Genomic DNA, 23,359 nt, shown 5'->3' with positions numbered 1-23,359 from the left:
CACACCCTCTCCAACATTTGTTGTTTGTAGATTTTCTGATGATGCCCATTCCAATTGGTGTGAGATGAAACTTCATTGTAGTATTGGTTTGCAGTTCTCTAATAATTAGTGATGTTGAGCACTTTTCATGTGCTTCTTGACCATCTGTATGTCTTCTTTGGAGAAATGTCTATTTAGGTGTTCTGCCCATTTTTGGATTGGGTTATTTGTTTCTTTAATATTGAGTAGCATAAGCTGTTTATATATTTTGGAGATTAATCCTTTGTCCGTTGATTTATTTGCAAATATTTTCTCCCATTCTGAGGGTTGTCTTTTCGTCTTGTTTGTAGTTTCCTTTCTTTTGCAAAAGCTTTTAAGTTTCATTAGGTCCATTTGTTTATTTTTGTTTTTATTTCCATTACTCTAGGAGGTGGATCTAATAAGATCTTGCTGTGACTTATGTCATAGAGTGATCTTCCTATGTTTTCCTCTAAGAATTTTATAGTGTCCAGTCTTACATTAAGGTCTCTAATCCATTTCAAGTTTATTTTTGTGTTTGGCATTAGGGAGTGTTCTAATTTCATTCTTTTACATGTAGCTGTCCAGTTTTCCCAGCACCACTTATTGAAGAGACTGTCTTTTCTCCATTGTGTATCCTTGCCTCCTTTGTCATAGATTAGTTGAACATAGGTGCGTGGGTTTATCTTTAGGCCTTCTATCCTGTTCCATTGATCTATATTTCTGTTTTTGTGCATCATATTGTCTTGATTACTGTAGCTTTGTAGTATAGTCTGAATTCAGGAAGTCTGATTCCTCCAGCTCCATTATTTTCCCTCAGGACTGTTTTGGCTATTGGGAGTTTTTAGTGTCTCCATAAAAATTTTAAGATTTTTTGTTTTAGTTCTGTAAAAATTGCCATTGGTAATTTGATAGGGATTGCATTGAACCTGTAGATTGCTTTGGGTAGTATTGTCATTTTTACAATATTGATTCTTCCAATCCAAGAACATGGTATATCTCTCCATCTGTTTGTATCATCTTTAATTTCTCTCATCAGTGACTGATAGTTTTCTGCATACAGGTCTTTTGTCTCCCTAGGTAGGTTTATTCATAGGTATTTTATTCTTTTTGTTGCAATGGTAAATGGGAGTGTTTCCTTAATTTCTCTTGCAGATTTTTCATCATTAGTGTATAGGAATGCAAGAGATTTCTGTGCATTAATTTTATATCCTGCAACTTTACGAAATTCATTGATTAGCTCTCGTAGTTTTCCGGTGGCATCTTTAGGATTCTCTATGTATAGTATCATGTCATCTGCAAATAGTGACACATTTACTTCTTCTTTTCCAATTTGGATTACTTTTATTTCTATTTCTTCTCTGATTGCCGTGGCTAGGACCTCCAAAACTATGTTGAATAATAGTGGTGAGAGTGGACATCCTTGTCTTGTTCCTGATCTTAGAGGAAATGCTTTCAGTTTTTTTACCATTGAGAATGATGTTTGCTGTGGGCTTGTCATATATGGTCTTTATTATGTTGAGGTAGCTTCCCTCTATGCCCCCTTTCTGGAGAGTTTTTATCATAAATGGGTGTTGAATTTTGTCAAAAGCTATTTCTGCATCTGTTGAGATGATCATATGGTTTTTATTCTTCAGTTTGTTAAAACGGTGTATCACATTGATTGATTTGCATATACTGAAGAATCCCTGCGTCCCTGGGATAAATCCCACTTGATCATGGTGTACGATCCTTTTAATGTGTTGTTGGATTCTGTTTGCGAGTATTTTGTTGAGGATTTTTGCATCTATATTCATCAGTGTTATTGGTCTGTAATTTTCTTTTTTTGTAGTATCTTTGTCTGGTGATGGTGCCCTCATAGAATGAGTTTGGGAGTGTTCCTTTTCTGCAATTTTTTGGAAGAGTTTGAGAAGGATGGGTGTTAGCTCTTCTCTAAATGTTTGATAGAATTCACCTGTGAAGCCATCTGGTCCTGGACTTTTGTTTGTTGGAAGATTTTTAATCACAGTTTCAATTTCATTACTTGTGATTGGTCTGTTCATATTTTCTATTTCTTCCTGGTTCAGTCTTGGAAGGTTATACATTTCTAAGAATTTGTCAATTTCTTCCAGGTTGTCCATTTTACTGGCATAGAGTTATTTGTAGTAGTTTCTTAGGATGATTTGTACTTCTGTGGTGTCTGTTGTAACTTCTCCTTTTCCATTTCTAATTTTATTGATTTGAGTCCTCTCCCTCTTTTTCTTGATGAGTCTGGCTAATGGTTTATCAATTTTGTTTATCTTCTCAAAGAACCAGCTTTTAGTGTTATTGATCTTTGCTGTTGTTTTCTTTGTTTCTATTTCATTTATTTGATCTGATCTTTATGATTTCTTTCCTTCTGTTAACTTTGGGTTTTGTTTTTTCTTCTTTCTCTACTTCCTTTATGTGTAAGGACAAATTGTTTATTGGGGATTTTTGTTTCTTGAGATAGGCTTGTATTGCCGTAAACTTCCCTCTTAGAATTGCTTTTGCTGCATCCCATAGGTTTTGGATCATTGTGTTTTCATTGTCATTTGTCTCTAGGTATTTTTTGATTTCCTCTTTGATTTCTTCAGTGATCTGTTGGTTATTTAGTAACGTATTGTTTAGCCTCCATGTGTTTGTGTTTTTTACATTTTTTTCCCTGTAACTGATTTCTAATCTCATAGTGTTGTGGTCAGAAAAGATGCTTGATATGATTCCAATTTACTTAAATTTACTGAGGCTTGATTTGTGACCCAAGATGTGATCTATCCTGGAGAATGTTCAGTGCACACTTGAGAAGAAAGTGTAATCTGCTGTTTTTGGATGGAATGTCCTATAAATATCAATTAAATCTATCTGTTTCCTTATTAATTTTCTGTTTGGATGATCTGTCCATTGGTGTAAGTGAGGTGTTAAAGTTCCCCACTATTATTGTGTTACTGTCGATTTCCTCTTTTATAGCTGTTAGCAGTTGTCTTATGTATTGAGGTGCTCCTATGTTGGGTGCATATATATTTATAATTGTTGTATCTTCTTCTTGGATTGATGCTTTGATCATTATGTAGTATCCTTCCTTGTCCCTTGTAACATTCTTTATTTTAAAGTCTTTTTTATCTGATATGAGTATTGCTACTCCAGCTTTCTTTTGATTTCCATTTGCATGGAATATCTTTTTCCATTCCCTCACTTTCAGTCTGCATGTGTCCCTAGTCTGATGTGGGTCTCTTGTAGACAGCATATAGATGGGTCTTGTTTTTGTATTCATTCTGCAAGCCTGTGTCTTTTGGTTGGAGCATTTAATCCATTCACATTTAAGGTAATTATCGATATATATGTTCCTATTACCATTTTCTTAATTGTTATAGGTTTGTTATTGCAGGTCCTTTTCTTCTCCTGTATTTCCCACTTAGAGAAGTTCCTTTAGCATCTGTTGTAGAGCTGGTTTGGTGGTGCTGAATTCTCTTACCTTTTGCTTGTCTGTAAAGCTTTTGATTTCTCCATCAAATCTGAATGAGATCCTTGCCAGGTAGAGTAATCTTGCTTGTAACTTCTTCCCTTTCATCACTTTAAATATATCATGTCACTCCCTTCTGGCTTGTAGAGTTTCTGCTGAGAAATCAGCTGTTAACCTTACAGGAGTTCCCTTTAACCTTATGGGAGTTCCCTTGTATGTTATTTGTCGTTTTTCCCTTTTTGCTTTCAATAATTTTTCTTTGACTTTAATTTTTGTCAATTTGATTACTATGTGTCTCAGCATGTTTCTCCTTGGGTTTATCCTGCCTGGGACTCTCTGTGCTTCCTGCAGTTGGGTGGCTATTTCCTTTCCCATGTTAGGGAAGTTTTCAACTATAATCTCTTCAAATACTTTCTTGGGTCCATTCTCTCTCTCTTCTCCTTCTGGGACCCCTATAATGCAAATGTTGTTGCGTTTAATGTTGTCCCAGAGGTCTCTTAGGCTGTCTTCATTTCTTTTCACTCTTTTCTCTTTATTCTGTTCCCTGGCAGTGAATTCCATCATTCTGTCTTCCAGGTCACTTATCCGTTCTTCTGCCTCAGTTATTCTGCTATTGATTCCTTCTAGTGTATTTTTCACTTCAGTTATTGTATTGTTCATCTCTGTTTGTTTGTTCTTTAATTCTTCTAGGTCTTTGTTAAACATTTCTTGCATCTTCTTGATCTTTGTCTCCATTCTTTTTCCGAGGTGCTGGATCACCTTCCCTATCATTATTCTGAATTCTTAGTCTGGACGGTTGCCTATCTCCACTTCATTTAGTTGTTTTTCTGGGGATTTATCTTGTTCCTTCATCTGGTACATAGCCCTCTGCCTTTTCATCTTGTCTATCTTTCTGTGAATGTGGTTTTTGTTCCACAGGCTGCAGGATTGTAGTTCTTCTTGCTTCTGCTGTCTGCCCTCTGGTGGATGAGGCTACCTAATAGGCTTGTGCAAGTTTCCTGATGGGAGGGACTGGTGGTGGGTAGAGCTGGCTGTTGCTCTAGTAGGCAGAGCTCAGTAAAACTTTAATCTGCTTGTTTGCTGATGGGTGAGGCTGGGTTCCCTCCCTGTTGGTTGTTTTGCCTGATGTGACCAAACACTGGAGCCTACCCAGCTCTTTGGTGGGGCTAATAGCATACTCTGGGAGAGCTCACGCCAAGGAGTACTTTCCAGACCTTCTGCTGCCAGTGTCTTTGTTCTCACGGTGAGACATAGCCACACCCCACCTCTGCAGGAGACCCTCCAATACTAGCAGGTAGGTCTGGTTCAGTCTCCTACGGGGTCACTGCTCCTTCCCCTGGTTCCCAATGTGCACACTATTTTGTGTATGCCCTCCAAGAGTGGAGTCTGTTTCCCCCAAGTCCTGTTGAAATCCTGCAATCAAATTCTGCTAGTCTTCAAAATCTGATTCTCCAGGAATTCCTCCTCCCGTTGCTGGAGCCCCAGGTTGGGAAGCCTGTCGTGGGGCTCAGAACCTTCAATCCAGTTGGTGGACTTCTGTGGTATAAGTGTTCTCCAGTTTGTGAGTCACCCACCCAGCAGTTATGGGATTTGATTTTATTGTGATTGCATCCCTCCTACAATCTCATTGTGGCTTCTCCTTTGTCTTTAGATGTGGGGTATCTTTTTTGGTGAGTTCCAGTGCCTTCCTGTCAACGATTGTTCAGCAGTTAGTTGTAATTCTGGTGCTCTCGCAAGAGGGAGTGAGCGCACGTCCTTCTAGTCTGCCATCTTGAACCAGGGTCTCGAGGCCTAAGATATTTCTAATGTAAGTCATTAGCCTTTGTATATCTAATTGATCCCTTGTTTCATAACTTCTGGATACTTGAATTTCTGCACATCCAATTTATTAGTATACAGAATCATATTTGTCTTGATATGATTTCAACTTTGTGGGAAATTTTAATCTGAAAACCTAACTTAATGAAATTATGACTTCAAATATAATAAGAAATTGCAACAATTATCTCTGTGTGTTTGCTCCCACTGTCCCCTCCCAGTGCTGCTGTGTTAAGATAAATTATTTGAGCAATTGAAATATTCAGAGCTACAAAGGAAAATTTTATAGGTGAAGATAAAATAGCATTTGCAATATGACCACCATTAAAGCTCTGGCCTGCAGATTGCTGGCAAATAGTCTATTCTCTAGCTTGTCAAAACAACCCATTTTCCAAGCATGTTCAGAGCTTGCCGAGATCTTCAATTATACCAAAATGTCAGGTACTGGAGAAACAAAAATATTTTGAAAATGATCTGCAATGTACATTGTTTTGTTGAAAACCTAATCAAATGGGGCCAACCTGTCAATGTCAAGAAATGCCCTTTGGCTACAAGGGGTAGGATGCAGACCTGGCCACCCACTCACCAGATGCAGGAAATGAATTTAAAGTACATTGGTCATTTGTCCCAAGATAAAGAACAATTGCCAAATATTTTATCCCAATTTGTCAGCCCTGCTCTGTTCCAGTGAATTCCATCAATCCAAGGCCAGTCACACTGTTTATTCTCTCCAGAACAATAAGGTTAACCCAATAGGTTTATTTGTTTAAGTCATCTGGTGAATTCTTCTAAATTATGTCTTGTGTCTAGTACTGCTTTCATTTTGCATTCATGTAAGCTTTTGCTGCAGCTGCTTGAGGAGAAAAGGAAAGAAGGCTCTTGTGGAGCAATGAAAAGAGAATACATTTTTAAATTTTCCTTTCTTTCTCCTAAAATTAGCACCTGGCATATGGAATATTCAGCAGGTGGCTCAGCAGGGACAGGCTTATTGTTTTTCATACCTGCCACTGAGATGTTTGACATTTGGCTTGCTAAGGAACAAGACTTTTGAGGCCATCACTCTCTGTGTGTGTGTGTGTGTGTGTGTGTGTGTGTGTGTATGAGTATATGCTTGTGCTGTGGGCATGCTGAGGAACAGCTCATAGAGGTCTCTTGGAGGAGAGAGTACAAGAGACAGCCGCTATTAACAAAATAATACAATTAAGAAAAATTAAATACTAAAGAAGGGAGTATGTTTGCCCACATTCTATACTTTTATAGTTGAATAACTAATTCAAATCCTACTAGTGTTAGAGAATAGGAAACTACTTTGTGACTTAAAGAACTCCAGGAATTACACTTTATAATATAATAGGAATACTCTTTGAATATTATTTGGAGACCCAATTTAAAGTTCACTGAGGTAACTTCCCCCAGCTGTATGAAAAGCAGTCACTGAATTAGCATTCCACAAACATTTATAAACACAGCAGTTTGTATCATGCACTATTTTAGGCAATGGAGCTTTAAAGAAAAAAGTAGAGTTTCAAATTTGAAGGAAATTTAGGTAGTATAATAAACTAACCATGGATATGGGCAATGGGAGAGATAGAAGAATTTCAGATAATCTCTCAGTTTCTGGCTTGATGCCTAGGTGAATGATTGAATCATTAATGGTGCCTGACAAAAACCACTAACTGCTTATCTAATAGCCACTCTACAAATTTTGTCTAATAAGACATAATGATACAAAACATAAGCAGATATCTTAGCAGGGAGCATCCATGAATATTCTCTAAAGTACACTGACTCAGCAGGGTGGCAAGCACTTTTTCTTTACCTTCCTTCTTTCTGCCTGTTTGGAGCACCAGCAGCCAGTTTGTGACCATGAGGTAACTTGAAGATAGACACTTTGTGATAAAAGATTGTAGAAGAAAAATATGGATTCCTGATAATTGGTGAGTCACCATGTTAGTCCTGGGTTGCCTAATTCTGAAGTTTTATTTTGATAGAAAAATAAATATTTATCTTATTTAAGCTACAATTATTTCAGGTTCTGTCACTAGCCATCGAAACTAATCCTGACTGATACTTCATTACAGAAAAACAAGTTACTTGGGGCTTTTTTGGTAGGTGGCAGGGTTAAGAGGAAGTTCAGCTTTGGATGTGTTATATGTGAGGTGCTGGTGGAACACCCAGAAACACTTGGAAACCCAAGCTAGAGATACAGACTTGGTATTGATCCAAGTGGGAGGCTAACGTCTACAGCTTATCATTTTCACTCAGTGATTCTTAATTTTCTTCAGATCATGCCTATGGTAAGAACTTTCTGTTTTTCATTTCTGAGCATTTAACTTGCACTTTACCTTGAATACAATAAAGGCAATCTTTATTTTGCATGGCAATGCAGAACCAAAAAAATAAGCATGCAAGATGAAATTATGCAAAGTGATTTAAATAATGGAAAAATTATGATTGCTTCATGAGTTTTAAAATATTTGTGAAACTCTGTCAGTTATACATGTACAGAGAACAGAAAAATAGTAAAGCTATTATTTACCTAGAATATTGGAATTTAAGGCACTAGAAACATTGAGAATTAAAGTGTTTTATTTGTTAAAAATGTATCGAGTATTTTCAACACTGCTTGCCTTCTTCTTGCTGATAACTTACTGTATAGGGAGCGAAGATCTTTCGTATGCCCTAGTGAATTGTCATACTCCTTCGTAAGTTTGGATCAACTTCCAACCTTTTATCCTTTGCACATTCATTTTGTGAAATATCTCCAAAAGTTCCCTTAACGTGGAGGTTGTTTGGCCTGTATTACTTCTGGGACATCTTCATCCTTTTTGTCACAACTACTTTCCTTCTTTATGTTGATAAATGTGCCTTCACTAAGTTCCTCTGGCAGCATATGTAGAGTCCCTCAAATGGTGACAGTGTCAACATTCCCACTGTCAGCTATTTATTCTATAATTCCATTTATGTTTGATACAAAATTCACTTCCAGCAATGTCACTTTGGGTTATTTGCTGTACTTTCATCTCTGTTGGCCAATTCTCTCTTCTGATTGTCCATTTTTGTAAAATGTCATGTGGATTTATCACTTGGAGACAAGATGGTAACACAACTACACACTTTTGCTCTATCTGTGAACTGAATAACAGATGCAGAGTGACCAGTCACTGACAGACTGAAGTAAGTGGCGTGATTGGTCACTGATCATGGTGTGCATCTGTTATTTACATAGTGATTTGTGGACTGAAGAGCTAGCAACAAAGTTTGTACTTTATGCAATTACTGGACTGAACTGAACCATGGTAACTGAAATGTGAACTGTGATGTTGGAGGACTAGGTTATTTAACTAAACCATGGTAACAGGAAATCGTGCATGTCAGAACTATGCAAAGTGAGGCCTGTCTTCCTACGATCAAGTTCAGCACTGGTGAGTAATATCTAGATATGTTCATGTAACATTCATTCTCTCCTTTTCATACCTCCTCCTTCTACTCATGTGTTAGCCATATCATTTTTATTAGTATTACTTCCAGAGAGTGATAAGGGGAATTTTCAATGCATCCTAAATCAGTTTTGCAACTGATAGTTTTGATATATTGGCTAAAATGGGGAGGGAGGGCTTAAATTATCCTTAATCATATATTTTCCAGCCTGTTCTTATATCCTGTAACCATGGACTGCTGAATTAACATGGCTGTAATAATGTTTTGTCATAAAGAATTTTTTTATAACAAATTGTGTTATTAGACATTTTTACTAATCAGAATTATCTTTTTACTCATTCATTCAGTAAATATGTGCTACACACTGTACCATGTGCTTGGAATATTTGTATCAGTGAATAAAAGAGGCAATAATCCTCGCCTCTGTGGTGCTCACATTTTAGTGGTAGTTGTGATGGGGTGGAACATGAGGCAATAATAAAGCCTGCTAGTGTTGTAGTGCTGTCACGTTATGACAAGGTTATAAATGGAAAAAATAGAGATATTTAAGAGCATACTTTAAAAAAGTATAACCTTGACCAGATGATCAAAATTAATACCACTAACACAGTGATATTATGGACACCATGTATCTCTAGACACAATACCCTATGAAGGACAAAATATCATTATGTAATATTCTGGCCAGATATGTATAATTTGAATCTAATCATGAGGAAATATCAGATAAATCCCAAATAATGAACACTCTATACAAAAGGAAGTATTCTCCAAAAATGTCAGTGTCATAAATGCTGAAGTTTTTTGTTTCTTTTTTTAAGATCTCAATTTTAGTGCTTTTTATTGCCAAGAATTCTTAGTTTTACCAAAGGATAATTATTCACATTTCTGTATCTGTAGCAAATTTTGACTCATTTATTTACGAAATATCTTAAGCACTCATTTTGATACTGTTTTGGCTACTTTCTTAGCTTGGATCATCTAGGAAACAGAGTCTGAGCAAGTTTTAGGACTAGCACTTCATTGAGAGGTCTGTAATCTGAGGACATCAAGAGTGAGGAAATAAGCAAAGGAGGCAGAAAAGGAGGGAAAATAAATTTAAGGATGCATTACTGAACTGGCCACAGTTTCATGAAGAGGGATAGTGAAGATGTCTCTGGGAAAACCAAATGTAGAAAAGAGTCTGAAACAAAGCTTATTTTTAACACTTTATTTACTTTATACCACATTTGATCATTCAGTGCTTCACTGAGCATCTGCTGGTTTGATATCAGAATACTACTGAGAGTTTATCCCTAATTCACGATCTCATGGATATCTCTACATCCTGTGTTGAGTTCTTCTGTAGAGAAGTCCTTTCAAGTGCAAAGGATCTTCCACCTTCCTCTTCATTAAGGAGAGCCAAGTGGGCAGTTGAGGTTCCATTTTTATATAGGAGAAGCTTAATGGTTGGAAGTAGGTCTTAGACCTTGCACTCTACATGGAATGACAGCTAGTTTCTTGACTTCTCCTGAGTTAAGCCTTTATGATACTTACTTTTAAAACTGTTATAAATCTTAAAAATAATACTAACTAGTGAATATAACAAAAAAGAAACAGATACAGAGAACAAGCTAGTGGTTACCAGTGGGGAAAGGAAGGGGGGAGGGTCAAGATAGGGCTGGGGATTAAGAGGTATAAACTACTATGTATAAAATAAATAAGCTGTAAGGATATATTGTATAGCACAGGGAACATAGCAAATATTTTATAATAACTATAAATGGAGTATAACCCTTAAAAATTGTGAGTCACTATGTTGCACACCTGAAACATATAATATTTAAACTATGCCAATAAAAATTTAATTAATTAATTATTTAAAAAAGAAAACTGCTATAGACTTATATTCAGATGAAAGTAAAAAAAAAACTAATTCTAAAGCCAAGTAGAAAAATGTGAGGGTGTTAATATGTTTTGGGGATACCCTGAGCCCACTTCCCTTCACTGGCTAAAAAGGCCAGTTTTAAGCAAAATGGTAGCATAGTGAAAGAATTTCTTTTTGCTGTTCTTCCACTCTCCTCTTTCACCATGTCTCTTCCCCTACCCCCAAAATACACAAGTGTCTGGAAAACTCATGCTGCTCCTTGCCTGTCTGTGGCACTCTACCCCCCGCCCCCAGCTTGCCCTTTCCAGATAGTGCCTTTTACTCTTAACCTCCTGTAGGAGTTTGATAGGGCTGTCATCACAAAATACCATGGACTGGGTGGCTTAAACAACAGAAATTTATTTTCTCACAGTTCTGGAGACTAGAAATCTGAAACCAAGATGCCAGTAGGGTTCATGTCTGGTGAGAGCTCTCCCCTTGGGTTGCAGGGTGCTCATATGGCCTCTCTTTGGTGAGTGCATGAGGATGGTGGTGGAGGGTGAAGAGCAGTTCTCTGGTATCTCTTCTATATGGACACTAATCCTATCAGATCAGAACCCCACCCTTACGACCTCATTTAACCTTAATTACCTCCTTAGATGCCCCATCTCTAAATACAGACACACTAGGAGTTAGGGTTTCAGTATGCGAATTTTGGAGGGACACAAATAAACACCCCCGTCCTAAATCTTCCCTCAAACCTTACCTTCCCCTAGCATAACCCTTAGAGACTTGTTTTTTGCTAGGTGTCTATTGTGATGAACTAATCTGGGCTCAGCCTAGTTCTGCTCTTACAGAGGGATTCACACAGGAAAGTATATAGACTCTTATTCTTTGGAGAATATCAGTTTGAAAAAAGCATTTCTTTAATTATCAAACCATCAAGCACTGCTGCCCATGTCCAGCCCTCCACCCAAGCATTTGCTATATGTGGCCTCAGGGACCCAGATACTTGGTGCCTAGGCATCTTTTTTCCATTTCTGGCATATATTGTTGGATTTTTTGTTATTAATTGTATCAATGATGTTCAAAGAAGAAACTACACATAAGAATGGGAACAAAGACATGGAAATTGAACATTCTAGATTTAATTTCCAGTTCCACAAATAATCTATGAATAATCCCAGAAAGAAGGTAATAATAAGTCTTATACTACGGTGACTTGTGAAGATAACTAAGATTTATTTATTATTTCGAAAGAGTTTGTGCCAGTTATCAATCTATTCCCTCTCAGCTCTAAATTCACCCTTCAGTACCTGCTCTGCAACATTTCTCCCTTACAATGAGTACGTTAAACTTTATCTATAAAGAGCACAGGAGGGACATTGCAGGAGGAAGAGAGCTTCTCTTCCTGGTTCCTGATTGTTGCATACTGCTTTTTCTAGTTCCTGCTGCACCATCTATTAGTGGTGCAGATGTGTGGGGAGAGACTTCAGGCTCTACTCCAACTGCCCACAGTCCCTCAGCAACCTTGCAGACCCCAGCTCAGGTCTAGTGACCACCTCAGCGTTGTCCTTCCAATGCACACACCATGCACTCTGAGCCTCATGCTCACAACAAGGCCTCAACTCCCTCTACGCCCAGCAGCCTTGGCTCACATGCACTGGGAAGGGAGACCGCTTAGGATGTTCTCCCAGTAGACTAGGCAAGATATAATGACATCTTTTAACTAGGGCTATTGAAGTAGAGATGTCCCCTGCATCGTCAGGCGGACTCTCAACCACTGCGCCACCAGGGAAGCCCTGGTACTGTATTTTTTAACTTCAGCTGTTGGTTTGTCAGCATATTGGAAAGCACAGGTAGAAATTGATGACATTTGAGACATTTTTATTTCCAGGCATTTATACCAGCTATTATTACCATTTGATTTCCAGGTCTTGCCCTGACAAATTCACACTGATTAAGTGAAAATCAGCCTGGGAACTGTAAGGATGGGTAGGGTCAGGTTCCTCATGGCAGTGAGTTCTTGGCTGGACTCAAGCTCTCCCATCACTCTTTGCCCCACCTTGCTTCTCCCAACACTGATCACACATTAATTGAGCTCCTTTCCTTGCTCTATTTTTCTTCCCCAAAGCTATCATTATGTTTCATTCTATTATGCTATTTATTTTCTTATCTTTTTATTACCTGTCCTACCTCACTCCCATGTAGTATAAAGCTCTATAAAGTCATAGACTTCACTTGTTTTATTCACCCCTACTGTATCTGCTACCCCTGTACCAGAGGCACCTACACGGTACCCAATCTTGTTGAACAAATTAACTTGTCAGAAGTTAGCTTGGTTGAAACTGGAAAAATCACATAGTGCAAAAATTAGTTCATTTCCTCTTCAAAATTAAGAGGAGTATATTACGTAATGAATATAATTATTATAATAAATACACACAATATACTTGTGTGTCAGCACAAGTTACCACTAAGTTTTTTAAGAGATAGTATGCACTTCAGGGAGTTATCAATTCACAGATTACTCATGCCTCTGTCATTGTCTCTGAGGCTGGACAGTTTGGAAGGGATATGTCTCTTCCATTTATATTTTCACCCTCAGTATGAGATCAGAAAAAGAGGACAAATATGGTAAAGGAACATCTGAAGGCCAGCTCTAGGGGCACCAAATTAGGAATGATCTTCACAGACATCACAGATCCATCATATTCCCATTCTCATTCATTCATTCTCTGTCTGTCTGTCTCTCTTTCTCTAAGTTCTGACTTCCCTTGGCCAGCTAAACACTCACCCTATCCCTAATTTGCCTTCATTGCAGTATATCTTTCTCACTCCAGAATATGCTCTTAACCAATATGCCAATTTATAAAGTGTATTAAGCACATCAACCTATAGTTTGTTGCAGATGCTGGATTTTTCCCCCCTAGATTCTATTTGTCTTTTAATTTTGTTTAATTGGCTCCAGTACAGGAGTTGGAACTAAATAAAAATGTTAGCTCCAGTTTCTCCCTCCCTTAAAACATACATGAAGTAAGCATATACTTCAGATCAAGCACAATGCTGGGTACTGGAGATACAAAAATTAACAAAATACAATCTTTTTCTCAATGGGCTGACTCTTGCCTGGAATGATAGCAGTGCTGATACTGATGCAGATAAAGTAACTTTTTGTTTTTTCCTGAACCTTCCTTCCTTGTCTCTGTCCTCAGGGGAAAGTAGAGGCTTGTTCACTTCTATCACTTCTCAAAGATGACCAACAGTATGTTTTCTAAATTTTATTATTACTTTATTATACAGTTTATATTAACTATATATTTGTGTACAGACATCTTCAAGGGTTAACTATGGAGCTTCTTTGTATAAAGACTCAAAGTCTGACAGTAATTGCCTCGCAGTGGCCTGCTTTTAGTTTTGGGAACATTCCAAGCTTTTTCTTCTTCAAAGCCTTGTTAATGCTCTTAGTATGTATGAGGCTCTGCTGGAATGATCTTCCCTTGGCTCTCAGGCACAGTTAGCTCTTCCAACATGAGGCCACCATAACCACCTGACATAACAGCCTATGCCACCACTATCCCCTATCAGAAGACTCATTTGTTTCTTTCATATTTAACACAATTTTTAGTCATTTCAGTAGCTTGTTTTCATGTGGATTGTTTCCCTCACTAGACTATGAGTCAAATCCTTGTCTGTCTTGTCCACAGCCATATCCCCAATGTCTAGCAGAGTGCCTGGCATATAGTAGTTGTTGAGTAAATATTTGTCAGATAACAGGAAAAGTAAGGAGGAAGAGAGCAAAGGGGGAGGAAAGGAGGGACAGAGAAAGAAACCTCCCCAACCTTCAATCATCTTGTACTTCTTCTGAACTCCTAAAGGGTCTACTGTCTAGTAATCTTCAAAACACTTTGCTCATTTACCTCCTAAACTAATGTATTTAAATGATATATGCCCTCACACATGTTTAAATTGACATCTAAAATTTGTAGTCATAAGTTGAAACAAATGCAAAGGATAAACATCCTACATATTGTAAATATTAGCATTTAAAATAAATCTATTACATGATATTCTTTGAAATGTATCCAATGGGACCTAAATACAATAGAGATTTCATATCTACCACCATCCATTTTAAAAAGGCACAAAGGGACTTCCCTGGTGGTGCAGTGGTTAAGAATCCGCCTGCCAATGCAGGAGACACAGGTTCGATCCCTGGTCCAGGAAGATCACACATGCTACGGAGCAACTAAGCCCGTGTGCTACAACTACTGAGCCTGCACTCTAGAGCCCGTGAGCCACAACTACTGAGCCCGCGAGCCACAACTACTGAGGCCGCATGCCACAACTACTGAAGCCTGTGCGCCTAGAGCCCATGCTCCACAACAAGAGAAGCCACCACAGTGAGAAGCCCACACACCACAACAAAGAGTAGCCCCCACTCACCACAACTAGAGAAAGCCCATGCGCAGCAACGAAGACCCAACACAGCCAAAAATAAATAAATAAAATAAATTTATTAAAAATAAATAAAAAGGTACAAAGATTCAGCCATACCACTCCTAGACACCCTAGACTTCTCTCCTAGAGAGAAACTGGTATAGAGGTCCTCTACAGGATATGTACAAGAATATTCATAACAACTTTATCAATAATAATTAAAAGCTGAAGAGAAATCAACTAACTGTTCCTCAGCAGTAGAATGGGTAAATAAATTATGGTACGTACAAGCATACATACACAGAGATATTATAAAGCAATGGTTCTCAAACATTTTGGTCTCAGGACCCCTTTATACTCTTAAAACTTAATCGAGGACACTAAATTGTTTTAGTCTATTTGGGTGTTTCTATCAATATTTGTCATATTAAAAATTAAGACCAAGAGATTTTTTAAATTTTGTATTAATTTATTTTTAAAATAAAAGTAACAACATGGATAAATCTTGAAAACATTATGCTAGTGAAACAATCCAGACACAAACGGAAAAATATTGTTCCATGTATAGGAGGTACCTAGAGTAGTCAGATTCATAGAGACAGAATATCAAATGGCATTGCCATGGGCTCAGGGGAGAGGCAAATGGAGAGCTTTTGTTTAATGTTAAAGAGTTTCTGTTTGGGAAGATAAAAAAAGTTTTGGAAAAGAATGGTGGTGACAGTTGCACACAATGTGAATGTACTTAAGGCCACTTAACTATACACCTAAAAATGGTTAAAATGGTAAATTTTATGTTATGTAGATTTTACCACAATTAAAAAGTAACAATAATAAATCCATTACATATTAATGTACATAATTTTACAACAACTATATTTTCTAAACAAAAATATTAGTAAGAAGAAATGGCATTACTTTAGATTTTGCAAATCTCTTTAAGTCTGGCTTAATAGAGGACAGCTGGATTCTAATATCTGCTTCTGTTTTCAATCAGTCATAATATGTTATTTGGTTGAAGTATATGAAGAAAATTTGGCCTCACAAAGACATATAGTGGAAAAGAGAAGGATTATTCCAGTAGCCTTTTCAGAAAATTGCAAACAGTCTTCTTTAATACTACATCAAAACTTGGTAAGTGTGGGCTTCCCTGGTGGTGCAGTGTTTAAGAATCCGCCTGCCAATGCAGGGGACACAGGTCGAGCCTGGTCCAGGAAGATCCCACATGCCGCGTACCAACTAAGCCCATGTGCCACAACTACTGAGCCTGCGCTCTAGAGCCCACGAGCCACAACTACTGAGCCTGCGTGCCACAACTACTGAAGCCTGTGCGCCTAGAGCCCGTGCTCCGGAACAAGAGAAGCCACTGCAATGAGAAGCCCGCGCACCGCACGAAGAGTAGCCCCCGCTCACTGCAACTAGAGAAAGCCCGCACACAGCAACAAAGACCCAAAGCAGCCAAAAATAAAATTAATTAATTAATTAAAATAAAACTTGATAAGTGGTAGTTTCTTAAAATATTGGTTCGCCAAAATATTCCAAATATTGACACACTTCATGGTATAGCAGAAAAGTCACATTTGTTAATATCACCACCAATCTCAACAGAAATGTCATGAAGTACTGGGAGGATGTTAAGTGAATATAAACATTCCAAATTTCTAATTTTTGTCTGGAAATGCAAATTTTAACAATGTCCACAAATACAGTCAGTTGTTTGCCTTGCAGGAGCAGGCTCACAAAATTTTTTTTGACAAAATACCTGCCAAATATCTAAGTCTGAGTAATCATACTTTGTTTTGGTTCTTTTAGGTAAAAATGGTGTTCTATGGAAAAGCGACCATTTCAGTTCACAACTCAATTGCACGAGTGCTTTCTCCTTAGACAATCATCATACATACATACACAGAAGTAATTTATGTGTACTTCCCATTTAATCAAAGAATATTAAGAAGACATGCACTAATCTCAGCAACACAGGAACAAAAGGGAACTTCGTCAACCTGATAAAAGACTAGTAAATTTACTAGTTATTCCTAATATCATAATTAATGATAAAAGACTCCCTCCAAAGACTGGAAACAAGGCAAGGATATCTGGTTTCCTTGCTTCTACTCAATACTGTACTCAAGAATCTAGTCATGGGCTTCCCTTGTGGCGCAGTGGTTGGGAGTCCGCCTGCCGATGCAGGGGACGCAGTTTCGTGCCCTGGTCCGGGAGGATCCCGCATGCCACGGAGCGGCTGGGCCCGTGGGCCATGGCCGCTGGGCCTGCCTGCCCGGAGCCTGTGCTCCGCGGCAGGAGAGGCCGCAGCAGTGAGAGGCCCGCGTACCACAAAAAAAAAAAAAAAAGAATCTAGTCAGTGTAGTAGGAGAAGAAAAAGAAAAAAAAGCATATGAACTGGACAGGAAAAAAAAAACTGTCTTTATTCACAGATGACATAATTATATACATTAAAAATTTTCAGAAAGATCTACGAAAAGCCTGCTAGAATTAATAAGTGGGTTTAGCAGGTTCACAGGATACCATGCTAATATATAAAAATATATGCAATTAACAACTGAAAGTTGAAATGTAAATAACATATAATTTTCAAAAAATATAAAGTACTTAAAAATAAATCCAACAAAATTTGTGCAAGATTTCTATCCTGAAAACTGCAATATATCCATGAGAGAAACTTAAGAAGATGTAAATGAACAAAGAGATATACCATGTTCATGGATCTAAAGATTTAATATTGTTAAGGTGGCAATTTTCTCCAAACAAGTGTATGCATTCGATGCACTCTCAATCAAAATCCCAGCCTTTTTATAGAAAATGACAAACTAACTTTAAATTATATACAGAAAAGCCAAGCATCCATAATAACCAAATGAATTTTGATTTTTTTCTTCTTCAGTTCTTTAAAATAGGCATGACTGTTTAAAACAAGAGTTTAAAACAAAGAGGCTGTCAGCATGGATCTTAAGACATTAGAAAAATAATAAGAGAACACTATGAACAACATTATGCCAACAAATTCAACAACATAGATGAAAAAGACAAATTTCTTAAAATACACATTGTATCAAAATATATATAAGGAAAAGCAGAAAATCTAATAGGCTTACATCTAATAACCACATTGAATTTATTATGAAAAACCTTCCCCAAAAGAAAACTCCAGGGCCAGACAGTTTCAATAGTGAAAACACCAGTTATACAAATGTTTTTCAGAAAAGAGAGGAGAGAACACTATTCACCTCATCTTATGAGGCCAAGTGTTATGGGCTAAATTGCATCCCCCAGAAAATTAATATGTTGAACTCCCAACCCTCATTACCTCATAATATAACCATATTTGGAAATAAGGTCCTTACAGAGGTGATTAAGTTAAAGTGATACTGTTAGGGTAGGGCTCTAATTTAATATGACTGTTGCCCCTAAAAGAAGAGGGAGTGGCACCAGGGGCATGTGCTTGCACAGAGAAAAGGCCATCTGAGGACACAGAATGAAGGCAGCCATCTGCAAGCCAAGGAGAGAGGCTAATGAGAAACCAAACCTGCCCACAACTTGATCTTGGACTTCTAGCCTCCAGAAGTGTGAGAAAAGAAATTTCTGTTGTTTAAGACACCCAGTCTGTGGTATTCTGTTATGGCAATCTTAGCAAACTAATACACCAACATAAGCATAATACCAAAACCTGACAAAGATGGTATAAAAAACTATAGATTAATATCTTTCATGGATACAGAGGCAAAATCCTTAACAAAACACGAGCAGACCAAGTCAATAGTATAAAAAAAGAATAAAGCTTCAAGACTAAGTAGGATTTATCCCAGTAACACAAGATTAGTTTAAGATTTTAAAATCAATTGTTAATTCACTATAGTAACAGACAAAAGGAGAAAACCTATATGATCATTTTAATAGATACGGAAAAAGCATTGAAAACATCCAACATTTATTCCTGATAAAAACTTCCAGCAAACCAAGCATAATATGGAACTTCCTCAAATGAATATATGGCATCTATAGCATAATTAATGGTGAAAGATAGAATTGTTTCCTCTACAATGAGAACAAGGCAAATATACCATTATAACTACTTCTGTTCAACATTGTACTAGAGGTCCTAGTCATTGTAAGAAGGAAAGAAAAAGAAATAAATGACACTAAGATAAAAAAGAAGTAAATTGTCTCTATTTGCAAATTATATGATTATTAAAAATCACTCCCTGTGTTATTAAAAATCACTCCCTGTGTTAAAAATCACAGGGAGTCTAGAAAACAGTTACTAGAATCCATAAGTAAATTTAGCAAGGTCATAGGATACAGGGTTCATATAGAAGAATCTGCTAAAAGTAAACATTAAAGATATATCCTTATATCCTAACAGCAAACTTGGAAAATGAAATTTTAAAAGCCATTCCATTTACCATATCACCAAAAAATTATGAATAAGTCTAACAAAAGATCTTTATATTGGAAACTGCAAAACACAGTTAAAAGAAAGTAAAAAATATCTAAATAAAAGAGAGATATACAACCTTCATGGATCAGAGGGTTCAATATTGTTAACATAACAATTCTCCCCAAACTGTGGTATTGGTGAAAGGATAGACATATAGATCAATGAAACTGAATACAAAGTAAGAAACAGAGTGCGCACACACACAGTGTGTGTGTGTGTGTGTATGTGGGGCAGGAGGGAGTGTTTTGACAAAACTGCCAAGTTAATTTAATGGAAAAAGGGAGAAAGAGTAGTCTTTCCAATAAGTAGTACTGTAACAACTGGATATTGGGTATCCATATATTTTTTAAAAAAGCAGGGGGACTATCAATCCTAAAGTCACACCATATGCCAAAGTTAATTCAAAATGGATCATAGTCCTACTTGTAAAACCTAAAACCATAAAACTTATAGAAAAGAGTATCACAGAAAATATTTATGTCCTTGGGTTAAGCAAAGATATTTCAGAAAGACATAAAGAGTATGAATCTAAGGAAAAAATAGTCATGCCAAGGTGCCAGGAGTTTTAACCATCATTGCTTTTGTACCATCGACAAAAACGTCAACACACTGAAAAAGGCAAATAAATAAAACCCTAAATGGTTATGAAAATAATTTTGACCCATGGAACCCCCAGAAAACTCTCAGGTACCCCCTCCAGGAGTTCTCAGACCCCACTTTGAGAATAGCTATTTTGCAATAGTTCATTAAAAAGAATGAACTCTGATGTATGCAACAATGGATGCATCATACAGACATAATGTTGAACAAAAGAAGCCTGGAACAAAGGAGAACATACCATATGATTACACTTACACAACTTCCAAGAACAGGCTACAGTACTCTATAGTGTATGAAGTCAGAATAATGGTTAACTCTGGAGTCAAGGAAGAAGGAGATTAACTGAGAAAGGTCATGACGGGAGGGCATCACCTATATCTTGATTTAGGTGGTGGTCTGTGTACGTTACTGTATGGATGTTATACCTCAATAAAAATACAAAAAGAAGTAATATAAACAAGTCCTTCTTTAACAGTTTTATGTCTTTCTTTTTCTCCCTTGAACTTATATTTCAATTCCACTTCCTTACAGACTATTATCCTAATGAAATAGATTTCTATATTTTAAAGTCTTTTATTAAACATCCTCTAACATTTCTATGCAATATTCCTAGGCATATTCTCAAGTAGGTCAATTTTAAGGAAGAATTCATAGTGAAGCTAAGAATCCGGAAATTCTAGTTTGAAGATAATGGATTATAACATTCATTTGGCATTTCATACCTTAATTGTTAAGTATATTTTTATCTGTGTATGTCTTGTTTCACTAGAATGTTAGTTCCTTAAAGGCAGGGATGAATCTCGAGTCTTCCATAGCAAAGGACCTGGCATGCAGTAGTTGATGGCTCATTGATTTATTTTCTCATTCATTCAGGCAACAAAGATTTCTTTAGCATTTATGTGTAGGGTACTTGCTAGGCCCTAGACGTATAATAATGGGTAGATGCAGGGCTCAATAAATTCCTGTTGATAACTGATTGATAATTATCAGCTACATTTTAGAAAGCGTGTAATTCTCTTTTCTTCTGAACTCAAGTGCAGGTGCACTACAGGTCTGATTAACCCTGTCATAAAAATGGGGACACCAAGACACAGAAATTAATGAACTGCCTCACTTAGGGTCATGCACTTTGTCATGGCTTGAGTAAGGATTAAGACCATTACAGGTTTTTTCCTGGACTGAGGTGCTATGGGAATTCATTCAGATTGACTGGAGTTCATATTTCATTTAAATGCTCTCATTTCACTTGTGCTATATCCACCTTCCCTAACTCATATTTCAGGACCTGCAGTCTGAATCAGTTTACTTCCACTTCAGACACTGTCAAGATAAATTAGACACTGAGGGTCCATGGCACCCTCTGAAGCAGAAGTGCTATTAGTAGAAAATATATAAGCAGGTTTATTTTCAATATAGTGTAGCACTTTTTTGGAGAATGTATTTTCTACTATAAATGAAGTAGGAATAACAAACCTGAATGAATTTTGAAAACATTTAAAATTTGATTTTTACTATACATCCTCAGGCAAGCATAGCCAAAGGAAGGTAAACAACAGTAAATATTTTTATCTCTGACACTGCATCTCCAAACCATTCTGTTGAATAAGATCTGGCAGGTCCCTGACTGTGAGCAGAGATAGGGTAACAACTCTGATGATACATAAACTTGTATCAGATACAGCCTCCATTTTTGCTGTAATTATCCATCTATAGCCTAGCCTGTTCAGCTGACAAGGCATGTTATTAATAAAGCCTACTGTACCATAAGTGCCCTGCCCTATGTGGTATTTATATTGTTGGAAACTGTAATTGTCTGAAACAATGGCCTCTGTGAAAAGATGTGATATGTTTTGAGCTGTGTAAAGATCAAAATAATTTAGACTAATAATGGTAGCTGTTTGTGAAGGATTAAAACAGGGGTTATGCTGCAGAGTTAATGACTCGGCCTTGCTTTCAACGTTTTACTTCCATTCTGGTCCCTGTGAGATAACCTGGAATTTCATGCCAAGTTTCCCCACCAGAATGTAAACTCATTGAAGGCAAGGAACTCTGACTTATTCACCAGCATCTTCCCAGCACATAACACAATACTTGGAAAAGAGTCAACACTGAATATTTGTTAAATGAAATAAATGAATGAATATGAGTATAGGGAAGAAATGGAACAAGTTTCAGGTTCAAGCCATTATCAGAGTTCCTGCAGGTTGTGACTTGGAATAGTAGAGTGGGACCCAATCTCCAGGAGATCAGTACTAATGGGGAGGGAGAAGGTGAAATGGAAGCAGTCTGAAACCGAGTAGCTGAGGATACCACGTGGCACTCACAGATTGCTGAGCCAGACATAAAAGTTCTGGGTAAAGAACTCTGCTGGGAAAGAAGAAGCTTGCCCTAGTTCCTCACCTCTCCACCCTCACCTGATAGGATTTAGATGAGTTCTTGCATCTTTCAACCTGGATTCTCCTGAGACAACAAAAGGGGCTTCAGATCTCCTCTAATTCTCACTAATGGAGTGCTAGGTAGAACAGCCTGCAAGTGATGGCTTGTGGCTTAGGGACCACTGTGAGTGGCTAGGATAAGAGCAGGGTCTTAGATAGATAGCTAGACGGAGGGCCAAGTCTTGAAATGGAGCCAGATTACCTCTCCATTGAACTAGTAAAGACAAAATATGAAGGAAGATTTAAAAATTTAGAAGTAATGAAGGAGAGTAGATACAAAAACATTTTGAAGTAGAGAAAAAGAAAAATGAAGGAAACTTTTGAGACCTAAGCCGCAACCACTTTTCCTAATTTCTTTCCTTGCAAAATCTGATATTGTTTGCATTACACCCTCCTGCATGCTCACAGCATGCGAGGTAGATTATGTTTGGCATCGTTCTTTCAACAAGTAATTAGTTTAGGATGTGTGTTTGACACAAGTCTGCCCAATGGGACTCAGTTCTACTAGAGGCCTCTAAGAAAGGTTAACCTTCCTTTATTATGAAAGAGACAGAGACAGAAAGAAAGAAGTGGGAGACAATATCCCTCTTTGTTGGATTCCCTTGACTGCATTTGATGCCAAGAAATGCTGAAGATATGATGCTGCCTTGAAGGGAGATAGCAGGAGAAATTACCATTGTCTGAGGATGCCAGAGTAGAAAGAAGAAATCTAGTTGGGGCCTCAGCGACATACTTGAGTTACTCAATTAACCAGTAAAGGAACCACCTTCCTCCAAACTTCTTATTTGATGGGATAATAAATTCCTTATTTTTCAAAAGCTACCTCCAGTCTGGTTTTCTGTTGCTTGCACTTACATTGATAGCTTGACTTT

At 37.4% G+C, this 23,359-nt stretch overlaps 1 long non-coding RNA gene across 1 annotated transcript in view; it reads right to left on the bottom strand.

Moving 5' to 3' along the window:
• LOC132419856 (uncharacterized) overlaps positions 1–23,359 on the bottom strand; it is a 127,429-nt gene that overhangs the window by 102,592 nt on the left and 1,478 nt on the right. The window lies entirely within an intron of this gene.

Source organism: Delphinus delphis, chromosome 2, assembly GCF_949987515.2.
Source record: "Delphinus delphis chromosome 2, mDelDel1.2, whole genome shotgun sequence".
Classification (NCBI taxonomy): Eukaryota; Metazoa; Chordata; class Mammalia; order Artiodactyla; family Delphinidae; genus Delphinus; species Delphinus delphis.
The sequence above is the reverse complement of the archived record's forward strand: the minus strand, read 5'-3'. Positions and strand labels throughout refer to the sequence as shown.